Source organism: Dromiciops gliroides, chromosome 3 (genome assembly GCF_019393635.1).
Source record: "Dromiciops gliroides isolate mDroGli1 chromosome 3, mDroGli1.pri, whole genome shotgun sequence".
Lineage (NCBI taxonomy): Eukaryota > Metazoa > Chordata > Mammalia > Microbiotheria > Microbiotheriidae > Dromiciops > Dromiciops gliroides.
In genome coordinates, this window is record NC_057863.1 from 351,097,062 (window position 1) to 351,107,262 (window position 10,201).

At 45.7% G+C, this 10,201-nt stretch overlaps 2 non-coding genes across 2 annotated transcripts; both read left to right on the forward strand.

Moving 5' to 3' along the window:
- The first annotated feature begins 1,378 nt into the window (after positions 1-1,378).
- LOC122752043 lies at positions 1,379-1,542 on the forward strand. The gene has a single exon (XR_006355848.1). It is a non-coding gene; the product is annotated as a U1 spliceosomal RNA (small nuclear RNA).
- Positions 1,543-5,977: 4,435 nt separating this feature from the next.
- Positions 5,978-6,168, forward strand: LOC122752451. Its single transcript, XR_006356185.1, has one exon. It is a non-coding gene; the product is annotated as a U2 spliceosomal RNA (small nuclear RNA).
- Positions 6,169-10,201: the final 4,033 nt, after the last annotated feature.

Below are 10,201 nucleotides of genomic sequence, written 5' to 3' on the forward strand. Positions count from 1 at the left end.
AAGGATTTCTTTCATGGTTTCCCTCCCCCCACCCTTCCCTTCCCTTGCTCCTAAATAAACTATCACCTTATTCTAACTAAGTTTTGTGTGCAAGAGGGTGTAATTCTTTAAAGAGGAATTCCTAAGAACCCAAACTCCTACCCCAGCCCGTACCCCATTTTTCCCCCATTACACTACACTAATTAATAAGGAGCAGGGAAGTGTGAATGAGGAAAGGAGAGGTGAGGAATTTAACTCTAACATTATCCTCTCAGCCAGAGGCTGGAAAGTGGGCACAGGGGGCATACCAGTGAAACCATTTCCCCATCTCCCTCTATACCAGGGTCAGTCGTTATTATTCGAAGGGGTCCCTTTTTCAAGAACAAGGTGAATTAGATGGACTCAGGGACGACCTTAACATACTTGAAAACCTTCTGCTTTTAACTAGCAAGGCGCTTGGAGCAGCGCATGGCGCCGAAGACAAACCGTCAGGAATTTATTTACCCGGCGGCCCCTTGCATCCAAGTATCTGAAATGTACCTCATTTTCCCGAAATGTGAAATGAGAGGGACCAGAAAACCTTAAAGATCGCCCTCGCCATACGGTGAAAGGGCCAGGAATTTGCTGCTTCTCATCCCAGGCGTGGGAGGCAGCTGTCCAGGGGAAGCATCACAGGAAGGGTCTGTTATACTACTAAAGACCTGCCAAAGTAAACTTGGCCTCTGAAGAGCCCCAAGAACCTGAGACCTGTAAGTGACCGCGCCACCAAGGTCTCGCCGGGGTGCGGTCCTCGAGCGCCCGTCTCCCGGGCCGGGGAGGTTGGACAAAACTCTCTGAGAGAGGTGGTATTGGAGCCGGCCTGGATCGGCAGGAGAGAGGCTAACGCAGTAAGGGGCCAGACTCCGGTGGAGGCGTGAGTTCTGCCAGAACAAGGAGAAGGAAGGAGGAGGAGGAGGCGGGGGCGGGGGGGATGTAGGGGAAGGAGGGGGCGGGGGGAGAACCAAAGGCGGGCAACTAAGTGGTTTGATCGCCTTAGGCTGAGGAAAAGCCTGAGGCTTGAGCAGGTTTTCCGTTCCTTTCCATGTAAAAGTTCCTCTGAACAGCCATTAGATGGCGGTCTTCATTCAGTCAGGCCTGGTGGGTGACGTCAGGAAGAGGCAGGGCGTATGCAGATGAAGAGGCTTCTGGTCGGGTTTTCTCCGTCTGGAAAACAGAGATTTTTGAGGGACGATCAGAGAAGGCTACCCAAGTGGAGCCGTTTGAAGCGCTGAGTTGTGTGTAACTTGTGTGTCTGTCGCGTGTTGTGGTGCGGTCCTCGAGCGCGGAAGTGCCACGAAAGTGAGCATGAGTGTGGAGTGTGTGTGTGTCGAGGGAATGGGCGTGCATGGCGTTGCAAAGCATACTTACCTGGCAGGGGTGATTCCATGATCACGAAGGTGGTTTCCCCAGGGCGAGGCTTATCCATTGCACTCCGGATGGGCTGACCCCTGCGATTTCCCCAAATGCGGGAAACTCGACTGCATAATTTGTGGTAGTGGGGGACTGCGTTCGCGCTCTCCCCTGACTTTTGCTGTCCTAACAATAGCTGTAGTTCCGTGTACGGAAAAAGCTTTGCGATGTGCGGTTTTTTGAGATGTTACGTGAAGACGTAATACGTACGGGGGGGAAGGGCACTTTTCTTCCTATTCTTACTCAGTTTCCTCCCGACGTCCGTAGTGTATTCAGCTCCTTCGCTTCTTTTTTGTTAGTTTTGTGACTAGGAATATCTGAATTCCCCCACTAGTACCGTATTACTATTTCCTCTTGTAACTCATTTAACTTTTCCCTCTATGAATTTGGATGCTATGCCACTTGGCGCACACGTATTTAATATTGATGGTACTTCATTTTTTTTTTTTAAGTGAGGCAATTGGGGTTAAGTGACCTGCCCAGGGTCACACAGCTAGTAAGTGTTAAGTGTCCGAGACCGGATTTGAACTCCGGTCCTCCTGACTCCAGGGCCGGTGCTCTATCCACTACGCCACCTAGCTGCCCCCTACAGTTAAAATTATTAACTGTTTATTTCTCTCCATCTTCTTTTCCCCTTTGTACTCCTTTCCCCCCTTCTTCCCCCCTATTCCACTTGACCAGTGTTTTCTTCTGACCACTGCCTCCCTCAATCTGCCCTCCCTTTTATCAGCTGCCCTTCTTTTCCTTGCCCCCTTTTCCCTCACTCGTGCCCTCCCTTCTATCAATGCCACCCTTTTCCCCCTTCCCCTTTTGTTTCCTTACAGAGTAAGCTAAGTTTCTTTATACAAATGGGAGTGTATTTTATTCCCTCCCTGAACCAAGTCTGATGAGAATAAGGTTGCAAACAATGTCCACCCCTCCCTTCTTTCCCTCTGTTGTAATGGGTTCTTTTTGTGCCTCTTCCTATGATATAATTAACCCCATTCCACCTCTCCCTTCCTCTCCTCCCCCCTAGTCTTCTTTTATTCTGCCCCTTAAGTTTCTTTATATCATCACGTCAAAGTTGATTTAATAACAATACCTTTACAGAGATACAGATCTCAAGAGTTAAAAGTATTATCCTCCCTCATATGGACTCAAGCAGTTTAACATCATTGAACAACCGTTTTCTCCCCCTTTGATTACCTCTTTATATTTGTTGAGGGTGCAGAGCACCCCAGAAGTTCTCTGGGATACATCAAGGAATCTTCTCCTTGAGAAACTAAACCAGAGGACAGATAAGCCTAGAGAGATAAGCGGAACCAGTTTGGACTGAGCTCGCTTCCGGACCTCCACCCTTCATTCTGATCTCCCTTACCCCTGGGGTGATAAATTTGGGTGTGGCTGCGACCTTTCTGTCCTGAAGAGAGATCCGTAGCCACTCCTCACCCAATTCCTCTAGCCACCACCAGTGGGGGATGGTCCTCCCTCACTAAAGGAATTTTCGACAGTCAAATGGTCTCCCCCCTCCTCCCATCAGTCTTCTATAAAAGTACCTGCCAGTCTCCTGATCGAGGAGACTGGTACCTCAGAGCCACCTGCTTTGTTCCATACCTATCTATCTCCCCATGAGAAGTCCAAGGATTTCTTTCATGGTTTCGCTTCCCCTCCCTTGCCCCTAAATAAACTACCATCTTATTCTAACTACTTTTGTGTGCAAGAGGGTGTAATTCTTTAAAGAGGAATTCCTAAGAACCCCAACCCCTACCCTAACCCTTAACCCTAACCCCATTCCCCCCCCCCAATTTTTCCCCCATAACATTTCTCTAGAGTCTTGTATTTGGAGATCAAATTTTCTGTTCATTTCTGGTCTTTTTCTCAGAAAGCCTTGGATAACATGACTAATGCAGAAATATGTTTAATGTTATTAGGTATATATAACCTATATCAGATTGTCTGCTCTCTAGGGGAGGGGGGGAGGGAGAAAAATTTGAGATTGGAAATCTTATATAAAAAATGTTGAAAACTATTTCTACATGTAATAATAAAATATTTTTATTTAAAAAAAACACAACTTTTCATGCTCTTTCGTGTTTTAAGGGGGGGGGGGGCTAGGAAGGTTAAACTTAATGAACAAAATTTTTACCAGGCTTTAGGGGAGGGATAGTTTTTCATGAATGAATGAATGACAACCCGGGAGTTGATTACTCTTACCTCATTGTGGAAGAGCTGAAAAATTTTAAGTTAATAAGGTACAGTTGCAATTGTAATAAATGATGATATATCCAAGGGATTATGAACTAATTTGAATTGAGTATAACTGGGAGTCCTTTGGAACTATCTTGTACCCTTGTATTGCTGAGAAGAATCAAGTCTATCACAGTTGATCAACACACCATGTTGTTGATACTGTGTACAACGTTCTCCTGGTTCTGCTCATCTCACTCATCATCAGTTCATGCAAGTCCTTCCAGGTGTAAGGGGCTAAAATTCTGGCTATACTATCCAAAATCTAATGAGTGGCCACCAACAAATCATAAGCTTTAGCAAGTGTATTTAAGTATTTATTAGAGAGCATTAGGATCAGAGAGAAAGGTAAAAATCTAACTATTTCTAAGAGAGCCTATCATCGGACCCACCATGGTGAGGTCAGGAACCAAAAAGAGACAGAACCCCTCCGCCCCGGCGTCCCTTCCTGCTTCATGTCCCCCTCCCAGAAATGGGAGGCTCCTCAAGTTGATTGGCTGGTAGCCTTGATAGACAGTACCCACCAAGAAACGTCACTTCCTGACCCTAAGGACCTTGACCACATGGCTTGCCCTCAGAGGCCTTCACCCCATGGCGGAGCTTTTCTACAGTAAGTCTCCAGCAGGTGGCGTCATTCCAATCCTTACACAGGTTTCCCTGAAATCGACCTGTTCATCATTTCTTACAGCACAATAGAATTCCAGGGGCAGCTAGGTGGTGCAGTGGATAGAGCACTGGCCCTGGATTCAGAAGGACCCGAGTTCAAATCGGGATTCAGACACTTGACACTTACTAGCTGTGTGACCCTGGGCAAGTCACTTAACCCCAATTGCCTCACCAAAACAAACAAAAAACCAACCCCAGCCCCCCCACCCCAAACCCAACCCAATAGAATTCCATTACATTGGTATACCACAATTTGTTCAGCCATTCCCCAATGCACGGGCAGCCCCTCAATTTCCAATTCGTTGTCACCACAAAAAGAGCACCTCTAAATATTTTTGTACATGTGGGTCCTTTTCCTTTTTTGATGATCTCTTTGGGGAAAAGACCCAATAGTGGTATTGCTGGGTCAAAGGGTATGCACAGCTTTATAGCCCGCCCTTTGGGCATAATTCCAAATTGCTCTCCAGAATGGTTGGATCAAGTTCCACAGCTCCACCAACAATGCATTAGTGTTCCAAATTTTCCACAGCTTCTCCAACATTTATTATTTTCCTTTTTTGTCATATTAGGCAATCAGATAGGTGTCAGGTGCTATCTCAGAGTTGTTTTAATTTCTGCTTCTTTCAAGTGAGATTTCACCCCCATTCTACGCGTCCTCTTCCCCGTCCCGCAGTGCAACCCTCTCCCCCCTCGATTTTACCCTAAAGATGTCATCATGGGACAGCTAGGTGACACAGTAGACAAAGCACCCGCCCTGGACCCAGGAGGGCCCAAGCCCAAATCTGGCCTCAGACACAAGATCCTCACCCACTGCTCGACCCCGGCGTGCCTGGGCAAGCTCTTAACCCTTGTTTGCCTTATGGATCTGTCATCTGTTTAGCTTTTATGGCCTCAGATCGCCATATATAAAAGAATTATTCCTCAGTGGCACTGCCACAATTTTGCCTGAGATGCCTTGTCAGAATCCTCATGGTTTGTTCAGGTTTTCTCTGCATTCAGCTCTTGCTGGAGATTGCTGAGTGTGTGTGCAGTTGGCATCTTTTCCATGCGGCTCGATTATGGACTTTGGTTTAAGACCCGCTGCTTTCAGGTTTCGCCGAACCCATTCTGCGGATCGTTTTTGCTACCGGTAGGCAGGGGAGAAGGGCACCCCTGAAGCCGGCAACACAGGGTGCCTGTGAAGCGCCGGTTCCCCTTCCTGCCAGGTGAGGGGAAGAGGGGGAGTGTCGGGAAGGGAAGCTCAAAGGTTTGTAGAAGAAGCTTCCCGACCCGCTGCAGCGGCCCCCGGCCGGGCTCTCTGCTCTGAGGGCAGTTTCTGCTTGTTCCCGCCCCCTAGAGGGAAACCATTGGTCGGCTTGGTGCGGAAGTGAGGAGGGGCATGCAAATGATCAGTTTCCAAGTAGGCAAGGTTTTCTGGGTGCCGGGAGAGTGGCTTCTTGTGCGAAGGAAGTGCACAACTTTGGTCAAGGTCCGTTTTCTGGTGTGTTTTGGGGGCGGCCTTCTGGTTGTGTGGAGGCGTGTGTCTGGCGGCCGCGCTGTATTCTCGGGTGTGGGAGGTACGAGGGGCGGGCGGGTGTTGGCGAACGCCGTGTTGGTCGCCGCGTGTGTAAAAGGTCGCTGCTGCTTAGGGGTGGGGGGAGTGGGCGGAGGGTCCTTTATCGCTTCTCGGCCTTTTGGCTAAGATCAAGTGTAGTATCTGTTCTTATCAGTTTAATATCTGATACGTCCTCTATCCGAGGACAATATATTAAATGGATTTTTGGAGCAGGGAGATGGAATAGGAGCTTGCTCCGTCCACTCCACGCATCGACCCGGTATTGCAGTACTTCCGGGAACGGTGCACCTCCCTTCGGGGAAATTTTCTGGTTCACAAAAATAAGGTAGTGTGCTTTTCTTAGTTTTGGCGTTTTCTCACGGCGGGGCTCTTTCTTGTGTCTTCGGGCGAGCTTGCGTGAAGTGAAGAAACTCTGGGGTTAGGTGAGGTGTTTCTTTGCTTGACTTTTTAACTGCACCTACCAGCTCTACCACCAACTATCACAATTCGCTAGGGGGTGAAATTCTGTAAATTCCTACGTTTGAGTCACTTCTCCCCTTGATTTCTTTCGGAGACAATCAAGAGCAGCAAAGAGACACCGTCTACCGCTGGGTCAGCTTGCCAATTATCTTAATGGATCACCAGCAGGGTGCTCTTTGCTAATGAAACGCCCGTTCACCTCATGTTCGCACTTCTCTTCTGGGGACTACCTGCACTTTATCAGATATCAGTGGAAAACTCACTGAAATTGGTGACTCACACTTGTACCACAGACACCGATTGACTGATAGGCCTGGGCAAGGGAGAGTATGTCATGCCGCGTTGTTGTTCGGTCATTTTCATTTGTGTCTGATTTTTTTATGACCTCCATTTGGGGTTTTCATGGCAAAGGTACTAGAGCGGTTTGCCATTTCCTTCTCCAGCTCACGTTACAGATCAGGAAACCAAGGCAAAGAGGGGTAAGTGACTTGCCCAGAGTCACACACCTACTAAGTGTCTGAGGGCAGATTTCAACTCGGGCCTTCCTGACTCCAGGCCTAGCGCTCTAGCCGCTGTACCACCTACCTCTTCTGAACGCCGTGATCTCCAAAGAGAATTACTTTTAAAAGTGCTGCTTTTCCTTACCATTGTTGAACGAAAAGATCTTCTTGCCCCGAAACCCTTGATTGTTCAGTTTAGGTGCGTCATCTGCATCAGCGACATCGTTCTGGTTGCTGTGGATGCTCCAGGACGACCCTGCCCAGGAAGAGGCCTCCTCGGGTGCTGTCCGCTCCCCTCCTTCCATCTAGAGAGGAGGAGACCACGGAAAACCCGTTCTCCTGTAGTTCATGCTGAGTTCCAAGGAAGGTCAGAGGGAACATATACTGAAGACAAGTCATAAGTACAAATGTGCCAGAAAGGTGGAACCTTTCTTTTTTTTTTTTATTTTAAATTTTAAATTTTAAATTTTCTTTCTTTCTTTCTTTCTTTCTTTCTTTCTTTCTTTCTTTCTTTCTTTCTTTCTTTCTTTCTTTCTTTCTTTCTTTCCTTCCTTCCTTCCTTCCTTCCTTCCTTCCTTTCTTTCTTTCTTTTTGCACCTTTCTAATACTATTTTAATTTTGGAGTAAGGTAAGAAGATTTGCATTTCCTCCCTTAGTGATTTGGTTGGGACAATCTTTCATGTGTTTAGTAGTTAAATTTTCTGAGAGTCATTTATTAAAAAGCCTTTTTAGTTTCATGTAATTCAAAGTGTCTACTATTATCATTCCACCTTTATCCCTTGCTTGACTGCAATTCACTTCTGTCAAAAATGGGGTTCGTTTTGCCTGTCTCCTACAAAAAAATAAATAAACAGATCAGAGAAATTAATTTTAAAATGTCTCCTACGGTTTCCATATCTGTCCTCCTGTGGGGTGGGGGATAGGGGAGGAACAGATCAGAGAATATAATGTCTCCAACAGGAAAAACCAGATCAGACACAGACAGGAAAAATATAGTACCAGTTTCTTTGTCCCAAGAACAAGAAAGCATGAATCATGTGGAGACCCCTTCCAAAAAAAAGGATCTCAAAGACTCTCTCTTTCTTTTTTATTTTCTTTTATTATTTTCCAGTTACATATTGCATATAAGGATCGTTTTCAACATTTGTTTACACTGGATTTTTAGTTGCAAATTTTTCTTTTCTCTCCCCTTCCCTTCCCTCCCTCCTCCCTAAGACAGAAAGCACTCTGATATTAGTTGTATATGTACAGTCACATCAAACATATTTCTACATTAGTCATCTTGTGAAAGAAGAATCAGAGCACAAAGGAAAAACCTCAAATGAAAAAAACAGTCCAAAAGTAGAAACAGTATGATTCAATCTGCATCCATAATCCACAGTTATTTTTTTCTGGATGTTGGGAATATTTTCTGTCATGAGTTCTCTGAAACTGTTTTGGATTGTTGCACTGCTGAGAAGAGCCAAGTCTATCCCCATTGTTCATCACACAATGTTGCTGTTACTGTGTACAATGTTTTCCTGGTTCTGTTCCTCTCAGTCAGCATCAGTTCTTATAAGTCCTTCCAGGTTTCTCTAAACTCCTCCTGCTCATCGTTTCTTACAGCACAATAGTATTCCATTACATTCATATACCACAACTTGTTTAGCCATTCCGTTACTGATGGGCATTCCCTGGATTTCCAATTCTTTGCCACCACAAAGAGAGCTGCTATAAATATTTTTGTACACGTGGGTCCTTTGCCATTTTCTATGGTCTCTTTGGGATACAGACCCAGCAGTGGTACCAGTGGGTCAAGGGGTACGAACAGTCCCATAGCCCTTTGGGCCTAGTTCCAAATTGTTCTCCAGAATGGTTGGATTGCTTCACAGCTCCACCAACAATGCATCGGTGTTCCAATTTTTCCACAGCTTCTCCGACATTTATTATTTTCCCTTTTTGTCGTATTAGCCAATCTGATAGGTGTCAGGTGGTACCTCAAAGTTGTTTTGATTTGCGTTTCTCTGATCAATAGTGATTTAGAGCATTTTTTCCTATGGCAATAGATAGCTTTGACTTCTCCATCAGAAAACTGCCTGTTCATACCCTTTGACCATTTCTCAATTGGGGAATGACTTGGATTCTTATAAATTTGATTTAGTTCTCGCTATATTTTAGAAATGAGGCCTTTATCAGAAATTCTGGCTCTAAAAATTGTTTCCTAGTTTTCTGCCTCCCTTCTAATTTTGGTTGCATTGCTTCTGTTTGTACAAAAACTTTTTTGGTTTGTTTTTTTAAGGAGAATCAGGTTCTTCACTCGCCCAGCCTGTTCCCTGGTCCTTAGATGACCCCAGACCAACTTGCTAATCAACCAGCTTTGTGTGTTGTGGTTGTTAGCTCCAACGAGCCTGTGCCCCTCCCCCACCTGGGCCACTGCTACTCAAGCCTACCTCCTGGTTCTCAGCAGGGGTGTAAAATTCAAGTTCTGCCTTAGCGCCAGCATAGACCCCTGTAGTCTCCCCCCTGCCCAGGGCTCAGCCCACTCACCAGACTGTGAGCTTAGTTCCAGACAACACTGGCACTTCAGCTGATTCAGAGGCTCTGGGGGTCTCCTTCTCTGGTGAGGCCTTCCTGGGGTTGGGCTCGACTCCTGTATTAGCACAGCAGCTCCCTCCTTCTGACCTTCCAAGCCGTTCTTGGTTAGAAGATGATTTCAGCATATTCTTCTGTGAGTTTTGCTGCTCCGGGCATTATTTGGATGTTTTTTGGAGCGATCGTGTCATGAGTTTGGGAGATCACTCTGTACAAAAGCTTTTTAATTTACTGTAATCAAAGGAAGACTCCCTCTTTCTAAGGGTATATAAGGTTTCTTTGCTCACCAGTTACAATTTCATTAGCGTGATGCAAATCAACCCCAAAGCAAATGCTATAACAAGAATGGATGTAATACAAAGCAGCTTTAACCATTTCAGTTATAACAAGTATGGAGGAAATACAGAACCACTATGATAAGATTACATGATTCCAAAAAGGAGATTGGCAAGGATGAGGATGCCCAGATGCCCCCACAAGACAGGCCCTTACTATCCCAGGGAAAGAAGTCACCAGGAAGGGACTTATAGCTTGTTCATTTTGGAGTTCGTCAAGGGGCATTTTGCTCCTATTAATCCAGGGTTTCATAAAATACTTTTGGATAATAAGGCAGCTCCATCAAATCCAGATGGTCCATACATTCATCTTAACACCCCCTAGCCATAACTTTAAAAGCCACCCGATCAGGCTCTCTTCTCATTTTTAATTTTAAAAAATATTTAATATTTAATATTCGATTCTGCTATGCATTCTGTGACTATCCTGGCATCTGGGGTTAGGATGTTCACCTCAACCT